The following is a 13,844-nucleotide window of genomic DNA, read 5'->3' as shown; positions in this document are numbered from 1 at the left end:
TTGTGAATGAAGAGGTATGGTGTCTATAAGGGATCCAGGAGATTACAGGAGGCTTTATCTCAGTACTCCAACCAAGTTAAAACAGAGCATTCTCTACAGAGGAAGTTTCATTATCACAATAGGGAATTAATGTGAATGACAAAATCAAATCAAAAAGTAATGTAACATTTTATTACATTACAAATGACTCTCATCTAGTCTAGGCCCCAATCAGCTAAAGCTTCTCTCATCCCTGTTGCGATGTTTTCACTTGTATGATCCTCTGGGAAAAATGCAGTTTGCAAACAGCGACTTTTCAGGTGGAAGTCCTCATTAATAAAGTGTACGGTCAGACTTATGTAGGGCTCTGTTGTCCGGCTGGACCACAAGTCCGTTGTTGCTGTATAATATTCCACTTGTGACAGCTCTGTTTCAACTTGTGCCTTGCATTTCTCGTACAACTCTGGGATGGCAACTTGAGAAAAATAGTTGCGTGATGGCATTACATACCGCTTGTCAAGCGACCGGATCATGTTTTTAAAACCCTCTTTGGTAACCGTGTTAATTGGTACCATGTCTTTGGCGACGTGAAATGTTATTGAATCTGTGATTTCTCTCTGCCGTTTGGAACCTTTCTCGTATGGTGTACTACTGGCAAAGGCATCCGAAATAGATTTTTGCTTTGGAGGGCATTGAGATGCTTTGCACTCGTCATACGAAGATTTGTGGTGCCGCCTTAAATGATCGAACAAATTGGAGGCAACAATTGCAAGGCACTCTCGACAAAGTACCTGTTTTTGGTCAACATCATCCTATCTGTAGCCGAAATATTTCCATATAATTGACGATGCATGTCTTTTTGCAACCAAATTCTAAATTTCGGTCTTTTTTGCCTGTTCCTCGCTCATCATTTCGTTGCGCGCAAGCAGAGCCTGCATGTCAACCACGTGCAGCAACGAACTCCGTGTTTAAAATAATTAATAATAAACTGTATCCAATAACCCATAAATCTGAGTAAATTACATTATATCAGACAGATATAATGCTAGTTTAACATTTACAAAATATATATATTGTAGACTGTGTTAGAAATTGCGTAATTCAAATCTGGTATTGGAATAAGAGAAAACATAATCAAGAGATATTCAATCCAAGCTAAATTTATTATATGCAAAATGTATGTATGTTAAGTATGATGGTTCGTATACGGGCTCACTGAAATACCACGCAGGGCAGACAGAGAACTGACTTCCTCATTACAAATCCTTCCGTAAATACCCTGACAGTTTTAGTTCCCGCTCTCTGCTGGGCCTATCAGGGTAGAGGTTGGGCGTGGTTTAGACTTACTCAACCTATCGCTGGCGCTCAGGCTGGTCCCAGCCCCTTGGCGCTCCACTGTTGCACACTGTTGCCAGGCATAAGTTGTTATCATAACAACCTGTAGAGTCATCACCCATAGACACCGTTCCACTGTACTCTAAGTACCTACGTTCAAGGACGGTTCACAGACAACGGTTCACAGACAACAAAGAGGCAGTGTTCGTATCTGTAAGAAATACAAGTCTTATCTCATCCTACCCCCTAACGTTCCTCACATGAATCACAGCTTGTTATGTGAAACAATTTATATCAGTACAGTACAAACCTTTTATGCTTTAATCATTAATGCATTCTTTCTAAGTTAGTCATCCCATCCAGTTATGAGAAAATAGATCCCCACAATCCCCCTTTTCACACCCACTGGGTGTGAGCCCAAAATAAGAAAACACAGGGTGTCACTCATTAAAATACAATACAAACAAAAATAATCACACTTTTATTAATAGGCAATAATGATACTAAAAAATAAAAACCCTCAGTCCTTCCATCTACACCCAACTTGTAAACGGTTGGCTACCAGTCACCCAGGAACTTCAAACCTTCACATAAGGAAAGACAAACATTCACAATGGTTAACTTGATTAATAAAGCATAAAACACAGGATTAATAGAACACAAAACACAAGATTATAAAACTCTAGTGTGTGATTAAACTTTTTTAAAGGGAAAATTTAGGATTCCCTCTTTTGACACCATTTATGGTGTCACTCCAAATAACAGTTTAAACAGAATATAAACACCCCTGAGAATAACAGGATATGGAAATTAAATCACATCAAAAAATGTTAATAAAAGAAAAAATAATAATTTTAACCCTCTATTTCTCCCCTACACTTAACATGTACTGTTTTTTTTGGCAAACCATGGATCATCCAGCTTGGTCTCAGAGTCAGTAGCAGAGTCACCCGCATCATCCTGGGCCGGTAACAACGGCATCATACCTGACGCCTGCACCACTCCTACCACTGACTTCCTGAGACAGGGGATGATGCAAGCAGCACAACACATTAACAGCAAAAACACAATTACTAGGGTCAGAAATCCAGTAACCACCATAGAAGAATACGTACCGAACCAGTCACTCAACCAGGAGAACAGCCCACCACTCTCCACTCCAGCCATGCTCTTCATTTCTGCTGACAACTTATCCAGGCCAACAAGGGCCTTTGTGATGCTCCCGTCAGGGCTAGTATTGTTAGGAATAAACGTACAGCATTGTTCCCCAAACATCTTACACACACCCCTTTGGTTAGCAAGCAACATGTCAAGTGCTAGTCTATTTTGTCTAGCCACCCTAGAGGTGGCCTCTAGTTGTTCGGACATTCCAGTCAGGGCAGTGCATGTGTAGTTAACAAATCTCTGTTGGTTATAATAGATGTAATTTATCCAAGATCGCTGTTTAGCAGCATCTATAGCAGGTCCTATGATTGGCAACAAATGCCACAACCCATCATTCCTGTTGAGTGCCTGGAACTGTAATGGTACTCCCACAGGCACCCCCAACAGGTTAGAGTGGATCTCCTCTCCTGCTGACCATGGGGCACTACGTCTCCCCCGCCTCATTCTCTCTCTGTCTGGGGCTAGCTGGGCGATCCCCAAAAGTTGGTCTGAGGAAACATCAATAATGGTCAGTGGTACAATTAAACTAGCTAATGCACACGTGCCCTGCCAGTCCCGCTTTAGAATCGGGGTTAGTTTTCTATTTGGCCCACAGATCCACCACACATCAGCCACCCCCTTTGTCTGGGTTTTACCCTTAACTGGCCAAGTGCTGTTCATGATTACATTCACAGCACAGTCCCCTGGTGGTAGCCTACCATAGTTAACACCCTTACCTGTTCCAGTAATGCAACTGTAATTACCTCCATAAGCCTGAACTCCCGCAGGTGCCTTTTGTGGGGGAACCTCAGGGAAAATCAAACTTAGGGCTTTGCACAGGGTGGTGTTTGGCAGTGAATGGTAGAACTCTTCCAATATGCACTGCCATCCTTCCCCTTCTCCTAAGGCGAATGGGTGGGTTGCCAACCCAGGTCTTGCATGCCCACAGATAACACAATTCTGCCTGGCCAGTGTCCTAGCCGTATACCTCATGTATGCCAACCACATATTTTCTTTCCCTTCATAGCCAGTTTCTGTCCCCAGTTGGTCGCTGTCTGTTATATCCCTAACATTAATCACCTGAACAGGGTTTGGTACCTTAGTGGGTTGAAGCTGAGCTGGTCCTGGAGTGGTGGTGTGGTTCAACTGGGTCTGTCTCTCCCCAGCTGCAGGTTTGGGTGTGACCGCGATGGTGAACATACCCATGGTGTCTGGTCCGGATCGTACTGCTGCTAAGGTGTACACACCTGCGTCTGTAAGTTTAATGTCTTGGATGGTTAGTAGGATTTCATCGCCTTTACATGCACCCCCTTTTGACCCCTGCACACCCCTTATCATTTAAAACCTAGCTGCTTTAGAAGCATCTCCTAATGCATATGGATAGCCTCTACGCCATTCCCAGAAGGTACCAACATTTGTGTTCATATAGTCCCAATATGGACACCACTTTCCCTCACACAGATAAGTACCTCTCTTTAACACATGGGGATACATTTTGTTACAGTTTTCCTTCTGGTTCCAATTGCAACCAGTGTCCCCAATTCCACTAGCCCTATTCCTCCATGACCAGATCTTACATGGTTCTAGTGACATCACTTGAGATTCCCCTTCCTGTAAGGTAATGACTATATTATGATACTGACTGGAAGTCACTGTTCCCCATAGGGCCAGCCCCACTACTAACCATAACATCCTCCCTTTCTGCAGCCAAGTCCTGTTGTACTTGATCTAGAGTTCTTCCTGGAGCTATATCTTTGGCACAATGTGTTCTGTGGTACCACACGTCCTTCTTACTCGTGTTTACCCTCAGCGAGTGACTTGATACCTCTTTCACCTGAAAGGGTCCCTCCCACCTTGGCTCCGTCCACTTCCTGGAATGCACCTTTACTCTCACCCAGTCTCCCACCAGGATGTCTCTGTTCTCGTCCGTGGTTTCAACAGCAGGAGTGCGCACTTCCACCACCTGTTTAGACAATCTTTCAACAAGAGAAATTAGCGCCTGCATGTAGTCTGTGTATTTGATTTTTGCAATATCTAGCCTAGGCATACTAAGATTGTCTGCTGGTGGCCCTGGCATTCTGCGTCCTGTCATAAGTTCATGTGGAGTCAAGTGGGTATCAGACCCAGGTGAATTTCTCATTGACATTAGAGCAAGGGGTAGGGCATCTACCCATTTCAGTTTGGTGCCTGCCATGATTTTAGCCATTTTTCGTTTCAGAGTCTGGTTCAACGAGTCCCTGCGATTGGGGATGATACACTGACCCGAACTTGTGAGTGATCCCTAGGGCCTGTTCTACCTCTCTCAGGTGTTCATTCTTGAAATGGGTACCATTGTCGGAACGGATCATTCACGGGACTCCAAACCTTGGAATGAGGTCTCGCCTCAGCCACTTAATCACGGCCTTTGCGTCTTCTCTTGCTGTGGGGATGGCTTCCACCCATCTGGTGAATCTGTCCACCATTACCAACAGGTACCTTTTTCCTTCCACTCTGTTGTCCTGTCCCATGTCCGTGAAGTCTATGCAAACATCTTGAAATGGTGCATCAGGTATTGGGAAGCTACCTATCACTGCTCAAAGTGACACTTTGTTGTTGTATTGTTTGCACACTTCACAGCTCTCTGATGTCTCTCTTGCCATATCCAACATGTGTGGATGCCACCATGCTTTCTCAACTGATTTTGTGACACTTTTCCATCCTCCATGAGCCTTCTCATTCTCTTCCCTTAAGATTGATCTGAGGAGTTTTGCAGGTCCCACTGTTTTTCCTGTGTGAGATCTCCAAATCCCATGATGGTCTTGCCTTGCTCCCTGTCTGCTCCATACGTTCTGTTCGTAGGCGCCTGCTGCTTCTTGCAACTGTCTTACTGTGTCTGTCGTCAACTCCTCCTGTCCTTGAGTGGCTCGTTGCACCATCTGCTGGGCAGTGTATCCTTCTGCATCCTTTGCTGCTTGATCAGCCCGATCATTTCCTTCACACACTCTGGTGCTTTCTCTGCTGTGACCTTTGCACTTCATTATTGCCACTCGTTTGGGAAGCTGGATTGCATCAATTAACTTCTGTACTTCAGCCTTGTGTTTGATGGGCTCATTTGAGCTAGTCACAAATCCTCTCCTCATCCACTGTGGTCCATCAATGTGTGCAATCCCATGTGCATAGGCAGAGTCTGTGTAGATGTCCACATTCTTCCCTTCACTTAGTTGTAGAGCTCTCCTCAACGCCCTAAGTTCAGCTAGCTGTGCTGAACTTTCATTGGGACCCAGTTTTTTTGCTTCAATGACTTCGTGTTCTCCTTCTTTGTCTTGCTTTACCACAGCATAGACAGCAATGTTCCCTTCCTTTGGGTCTTTTGACCTGTAGCAGCATCCATCTGTGAACAGGGTGGTCTTGTTGCCCTCCAGGGGTGAGTTCTGTAGATCCATCCGAACCTTGATTTGTTTGGCTGCCCTGTCTTCACATACATGTGGTTCTCCCTGACCCATGCCATCAGTCATGTTGGTTGTGGTTGTCACATAGGTAATGTGTTTTGCAGTGATGGCCTTTGTTATGTTGGATTTCCTTTTGCTGGACAATGTGAAAAGTTTATAACCAATAAAAGCTGTCACTCCATGGTCTGTGTTTATTTCAAGTGGATGTCTCATTACAATGTGAGCTGTTTTGCCTACAGCTTTAGCAATGGCAGCCATGTGTCTTGCACAGTCAGTTTGTCCTGTCTCAATGTTGTCCAGTTTTGCACTGTAGTAATGTAACACTCTTCTCTCCCCCTTTTGTTTCTGATACAGGATGGAATGCACATAACCGTCCCTCTCAGAAACATCCAAACAGAATGGCGTGGTATAATCAGGTAAGGACAGTGCTTCAGCCTGTGCTAGCGTCTGTTTGAGTTGGATGAAAGCTGCCTCTGCCTCTGGAGTCCACTTAAGGACTGCTGTGAGATTTCTGTTTCCTGCTTCTCTCAAGATTGCCCGCAGTGGTTCCACTTTAAGACAGTATTCTGGCACGTGTGTTCTGCTGTATCCAGTAAGGCCAAGAAATGACAAAAGGTGTTGTACAGTAGTGGGTTTGGGATGTTCCAAGATTGATGTCCTCTGGGCCGTAGAGACAGCTTGTCCCTTTCCTGACAGTACTCTCCCCAGGAACTGTACACTCCTCCTACAGCACTGCACTTTCTCTTTCTTCACCTTGTACCCTTTCTTAGCTACCAAGAGGAAAAGGGACTTGGTGGCCTGCAAACAAGACTCAGCAGTGGGTGCTGCCAACAGGAGATCATCAACGTATTGAAGCAGTGTCACCCCTTCTGGTAATGTTAACTCTTCCAAGTGACTCTTCAGGACAGCGTTGAAGATTCCTGGGGAATCACGATATCCTTGTGGAAGACGAGAATAGGTGAATTGCTGTCCTCTGTAGGTGAATGCAAATAGTGGCTGAGACTCTGGGTGTAATGGGATGCAGAAAAATGCATTAGCAAGGTCCACTACTGTAAAACCAGTCTTGGGTGGGTGAGATGTTCTGCAGGGCCAGATATGGGTCTGGTACAGGTCTAACATCCGGTACAGTTACCTCGTTGATTGGTCTGAAGTCCTGCACCATCTTCCATTGTCCAGTCTCACCTTTCTTTACTGGTAAGATGGGAGTGTTCCAGTTGGAGCAGGTTGGATATATGACTTGCCCTTTTTGAAGTCCTGATATTGTAGGCTCAATTCCCCTTGTGTTTTCTTCACTGAGTGGGTATTGGCGCTTGCAAACTGGAACAGTAAGGCCGCTGTCCTTTCGAATTGAGACCACCACTGGTTCTATATCAACCAGCCCCACATCCTCAGCAGTTGATGTCCACAGTTGTTCTGGTAATTGGTTGAAAATGTTGACAGTGTCTGGATGGTCAGTCATTTCTCTTCCATGGTAACGAGATCTTCTCACCACTTCAGGTTTTCCAATGTCATCCACATTTAGTAAGATTCTCCAAACCTGATTTCCATCCATGACTGAGCTTTGTATCTTGTAACAGGCGCTCTTGCTCCACTGCAGGCAGCTTGCCTTCTTTACTGCTGGTCCCAATGATCTTGCCTCATAGCCAAACCCTACTAGGAGAGTAACATGTGGTACAGAGTCACCAGGAAGGGCGTACCATTTGTCTGTCAGTACCACATCTCCATCCATTACCATGCAACTGGTTGCCACTCCTTCTTTGAGTATGTACATGTGATTGCTTGTCACACTTGGTCGTCTGTCCTCCATTTCTTCTTCCCATGCTTCATCATATGCTTCATCCAGGTCTCTGGTGTAATTCATTGTGACGTGTGGAGGGTCCTCAGGAGGGTAGTATGCGTTCAAAGTCTGTATCCATGCCTTCCATAGCTGGAACTCTCTGCATACTCTAGGAGCATCAGGGTCAGTATCCATTAACTTCAGCCAATACACATATGCTTCTTCCTCCTCCTTCTCTTCTGAGTGTGTTCCCATGTACAGCATGCGTGGGGGATCAGAGAGTTCCTTCATGAGTATTGGCATGAGTTCATCAATAGGTGTGATATAAGCATGCAGTCCCTCTTGGTTACAATAGATGCTGCATCCCAGCTTGGAGAGCAAGTCCCTTCCCATTAACCCCACCGAACACTCTGGATTGTAGAGAAACTGGTGAGTTACTTGCAGGTCATCTCATACAACTTCCAATGGAACTGTAGATGGCTTTCTCATAATAGCCCCAGAAACCCCAGAGAAAGCTTGTGTCTTGGTAGTGAGTGGATATGATGCTTGTACAGAAGACCATGTGCATCCTGTATCAATCAACATATTATGTTTTCTTCCTCCAATTAATGACACTACCGGTTCTAACCCTGGTGGAAATGAGTAGATGTTGGTGGTGTGGTTATATTGGGTTTCTGGGCAGCTTCATTGGGGGTCCTGGTTGGGGTGTCCCATTCCCATCCATGACATACTTGGCAGCATTTCAGGGTTGGGTAGTTGCTGTGGCTGGATATTTGACCCTCCAGGATATTGGGGTGCTGGTTGGAAGTGTCGTGGTTGGAATTGTTGGGCGCCTTGCCAGGTTGGCCTTTGACCTGGGTATCTGGGCCCACCCCCTCCTTACTGTCCTCCATATCCCCGTCCTCTTGATCGCCTGAAATTGTTGGGTTGGGATCGGCAGTCTCTGGCCATGTGTCCATCCTTGTCACAGTTGAAGCACCTCCTGTGACCCCGGGCGCATATCCAGGGTGTTGGGGTGGATCTGGTTCTGTGTACATCCCGACAGAGAAATACCCATTTGGCCCCACAGGAGCCATCATCTGGGGTGCCATCATTCCAGCCATTGCCTGTACCACTGCAGCTGCCGCGGCTGCAGCTGGATCAATACCTGGCACACCCTGTGGATTCGGGGTACTGGTCACAACCATCTGTTTGCCTGGTTTGTCTTCAGCTAGTTGTTTTTTCAAAACTTTCTTCTGTAGCTGCTTTAGTTCGTCTTCCTCCTTCCTCTTGCCTTCCCTCCATCGCTCCACATGATGTTGGGCTATTTCTGTGAACTCTGGGATGGATTTTGCTGTGAGTGCTACAACCTTTTCACACTCTACCCGTGCCTGGTCACGGAGTCCTCCCAGACAACTTGCCAGGAAGAGGTGACTCATTGCATTCTTGGTGGGCTCTTCATTCCATGCTTGTCTCCAGAGGCACTTTGCTCTCTTCATGTAGGCTGGAATGGTTTCATCATCATTCAATGTCAGTGTTCTCATGAGATCTGGCCTTGCCTGAGTGGGATACTTCCTTCTAACTGCATCCCATATGACAGTTCGGTATCTATCAAATCCAGTTGCTGCTCCTACTATTCCTCTCAGGCCTGCTTGTGTGAGTATCTCTTTGCATTCTTGATCTCCCATGCACCTGTTCATCACTGCCACCATATCCCCTATGGTGAGTTCATCTGCTGCAGTAAGGCTCTCAAAAGCCTTCACCCACCTGTGTCCTGATTCTTCAGGCTGGGGTAAACTGTCAACCAGAGTTTGCACATCCCTGTGTGGCCAGGGCTTGTATACTGAAGCTCCCCCTGTTGTTTCTCTCAGAGGATACTGACCCCCACAGTTACCCCCTCTCCCTTGAGTTTTGGCCTGTGTGCGTTGTGCAGGCCCTTCCTCATCCCAAATGTCTCATTGGAAAGCTCCATAGAGCATTTTTATCGGCTTTGTGTCTTCATACTCTTCCTCTTCTTCTCCCAGATCAATACAATGCCCCCCCTTTCTTAATTCGGCATTGTTGTCATAACTGGTTGAACTGGCTGTACTTCTTCCTCCTACTTCCTCATTCTCTCTCTCACTTGCTCTGGTTCGACACAAGTCCCGGTACTCTGTACTTCTCTCTGAGCCTTCTTCCTCTTTATCCAGTCTACTCAGCTGAGAAATCTGTTCTTTCAGTTCTCGTGCGGCTTTCAACATCTGTTCGATGTCACTTCTTCGTCTATTCACCTCCTCTTCCCCCACCCATGTATCCTGCAGCACGCCATATTTCTGCTGATACTGTACCTGCCCAGTCAGTTCCAGCACTGGTGCCATTGTTTTTGGAGGGTTTTCATACGGCGGTGGGGCCGATGGCAGGGCTGGATACAACCGATTCGTTATCTTGGGTGGTGCTTTGTCTTCCCACATTTTCTTCAGTTTCTACAACATAGCCAAACCAATCCGCTCCTTTAACCTGGCTTTCTCCATCGCGTCTTTGGACTTCCCTTTGAGGGGCTCCCCTTCCTCTTTCCACTCACTTACTGTCTTCTCTGTTATCTTCTTCAGGGCTGTCATTATTGTCCTCGGTTCTCCTTCCCCTGGGATTCCATTCATTGCCATTATCCATCCATCTGCTATCCATTCTTTGTATAACTTTTCTCCTCTCCTCTTCCATTCCTTCCCGTCTTTTCCCCCATTTATCTCGAGGGCGGATTTCAACACTTTAATTACTTTATCTGTCATTTTAGCCAATGTTGTTGTATCTATACTTTTGTTTTAAGAACTTTATTATTTATTCTTAATTCTAATTTAAAACCTTACATTAAAGTGCTTTTAATGTTATTGGTCTAATATTTTTAGTTTAAAACTCAAATGGGTAATAGTAATACCATTAGACCACTTAATTTAACTAAATGACAAAAAATGCAAATATAAATATTCTCTACTTTATCTCTCCTTCTCCTGGTTATAATCTAAAGATGGTAGTACACACAAAACATGATACAGATATCCCCAGTCCTAACCCATCAATAATTGTTTGTATCAATCTAAATCACCCCCCTTTTCTCTCCTGACTCTTCAAAAGCCACACTCTCGCTGTCTCCAGCCCCTCCCCTCGCAACTCTCTCTTCCGTGTCCAGTGGGAACAGGCGTTGTCTGTTTTTCGTTTTAGCGTTTCCAATATTCTGCCGTTATTTAAAGTACTTTAGTCTATTTATTTAAATCAAATTATTCCCACCTAATTAGTTAAAGTCGGTGCATATTTATATTTCAACGATAAACTGAATTATTTCGGTCTGATTATTTAACCAGTATTTTGCAGGGTCAATCAAACGTTACAGTTCAATCATATCAGCTCAAACGTTTCAGTTCAGTCACACTAGCCATTCATCACTTTAGCTTTATGTTCCCAATTGTTATTAACGGGTTATACGGTTTAAGCAACCACAAACCCAACAGTTATTCACAAATTATACAGTTTGGACAGCCACAGACGTCTTTAATTCCCAATTAGTTTTCTATCAAGGTATACAGGTTTATCATTCACACTGTCATGCATAGCGTCACCCCTGTCTTAAAGAATTTTAAGTGTCTCCTTTGAACCTAGTCATATCTAGTCTGAACTGATATGTGCCATAGCGTCGCACTGCCTATCTATTTAAAGTACCTCCTATGGGTGTCTTTTGTTAACGTTTGCACAATTTAAACTTTATTTCCTAATTGTAATTCTCATTATTTACTGTTTTAAAATATTGTTTGTATTCACAGCCAAAAATGGTACACAGTTATTACACAGTTAAACGTAGTATACCGTTATCACACAGCAAAAATAGTACACAGTTATCGCACTCACTCACAATACACAGTCATAATCCTATCACACAGTCAAATATGTCACACAGTCATAAATGACACATTTACACTCGACACACAATCTATTTGGGCACACAGTGTCACGGTTTACTAAGCCAGAACCCAGAAGCAGACCAGGACAAGGTGAGTTGAAACGAAGGTGAGTATTTATTTAACAAAGTTAAATCTAGAATCGGCTTCCTATTTCGCAACAAAGCCTCCTTCACTCATGCTGCCAAACATGCCCTCGTAAAACTGACTATCCTACCGATCCTTGACTTCGGCGATGTCATTTACAAAATAGCCTCCAACACTCTACTCAGCAAATTGGATGTAGTCTATCACAGTGCCATCCGTTTTGTCTCCAAAGCCCCATACACTACCCACCACTGTGACCTGTACGCTCTTGTTGGCTGGTCCTCACTACATGTTCGTCGTCAAACCCACTGGCTCCAGGCCATCTATAAATCACTGCTAGGCAAATCCCCGCCTTATCTTAGCTCATTGGTCACCATAGCAGCACCCACCCGTAGTCTGCGCTCCAGCAGGTATATCTCTCTGGTCATTCCCAAAGCCAACACCTCCTTTGGCCGCCATTCCTTCCAGTTCTCTGCTGCCAATGACTGGAACGAATTGCAAAAATCTCTGAAGCTGGAGACTCTTATCTCCCTCAATAACTTTAAGCATCAGTTGTCAGAGCACCTTACCGATCACTGCACCTGTACACAGCCCATCTGAAATTAGCCCACCCAACTACCTCATCCCTATATTGTTATTTATTTTGCTCTTTTGCACCCCAGTATCTCTATTTGCACATAATCTCTTGCACATCTAGCATTCCAGTGTTAATACTATTGTAATTATTTTGCACTATAGCCTATTTATTGCCTTACCTCCATAACTTGCTACATTTGCACACACTGTATATATATTTTCTGTTGTATTTTTGACTTTATGTTTTTTACCCCATATGTAACTCTGTGTTGTTTTTATTGCACTGCTTTGCTTTATCTTGGCCAGGTCGCAGTTGTAAATGAGAACCTGTTCTCAACTGGCTTACCTGGTTAAATAAAGGTAAAAAAAAAAAAAAAAAAACATTCAAAAAACGATGTAGAATAATCCAGGGGACAGAGCGGACGGCGGAGATGAGTTGGTGGAGGTGCAGTGGTAGATCCAAGAATGGCTCGGCAGCCGCCGACAACCAGGCAGGGGTTGGGTGAAGGTTCCGGGAGATTGACTGCAGATAGAAACAAAACGGAGGTAAGTACACGGCAAGCCAACAAGGTGCAAAACAACAAAACTAACGCTAGAAACTCCAAGGCTGATACACTGACAAACATACTGTTCATGGCTATCGATCCGGCAGGGAATGGATGTCAGGTCAGGGCTTAAGAAGGGTGATGATCAGGACCAGGTGTGCAGACCGCTGATGAGATGCAGGTGCGGTTAATCGGGAGATCTCCCGCCTAGCAACGTCGCCCGGCAACCAGGCCGGGAGCGTTCACGAACCCTCAGGAAACTGGAGATTCCGAGCAGAAAAATGGCAACACAGGCAGGAACCAACTCAGGATGCAGGGTTCATGACACACAGCCTCTTCTATGGGCACACAGCCGCTTCTATTGGGCACACAGCCTCCACTATGGGCACACAGCCGCTTCTATTGGGCACACAGCCTCCACTATGGGCACACAGCCGCTTCTATTGGGCACACAGCCTCCTCTATGGGCACACAGCCGCTTCTATTGGGCACACAGCCTCCTCTATGGGCACACAGCCGCTTCTATTGGGCACACAGCCTCCTCTATGGGCACACAGCCGCTTCTATATCCCATGGGTTTAACCATCAGAATTATCAAACATTTGCATGGTATTCTATAAAATTGAATTAGTATTCTATAATCGTTATTTATAGCGTAATAGAGTTCACTTACATCAAACAGGTGCTTCACAAAATTAATTTGGATAAAGCCAATGTGCAGAACTTTGGTTACATAACAATAGGTGTCTGCTTACCTGTTTTTAGAAGCCCGGGCACTTTGTGAAACACACCGTTCGACGACAGCGATGTCCAATGGGCTGGATGAATTCCAGCGAAGTTCCGCTACCAGATCGCGTCGGGGTCACCAATTGTTAGAAATTGCGTAATTCAAATCTGGTATTGGAATAAGAGAAAACATAATCAAGAGATATTCAATCCAAGCTAAATTTATTTTATGCAAAATGTATGTATGATAAGTATGATGGTTCGTATACGGGCTCGCTGAAATTCCACGCAGGGCAGACAGAGAACTGACTTCCTCATTACAAATCCTTCCGTAAATACCCTG

This window comes from Coregonus clupeaformis, chromosome 24 (assembly GCF_020615455.1).
Source record: "Coregonus clupeaformis isolate EN_2021a chromosome 24, ASM2061545v1, whole genome shotgun sequence".
NCBI classification, from domain to species: Eukaryota; Metazoa; Chordata; class Actinopteri; order Salmoniformes; family Salmonidae; genus Coregonus; species Coregonus clupeaformis.
The sequence above is the reverse complement of the archived record's forward strand: the minus strand, read 5'-3'. Positions refer to the sequence as shown.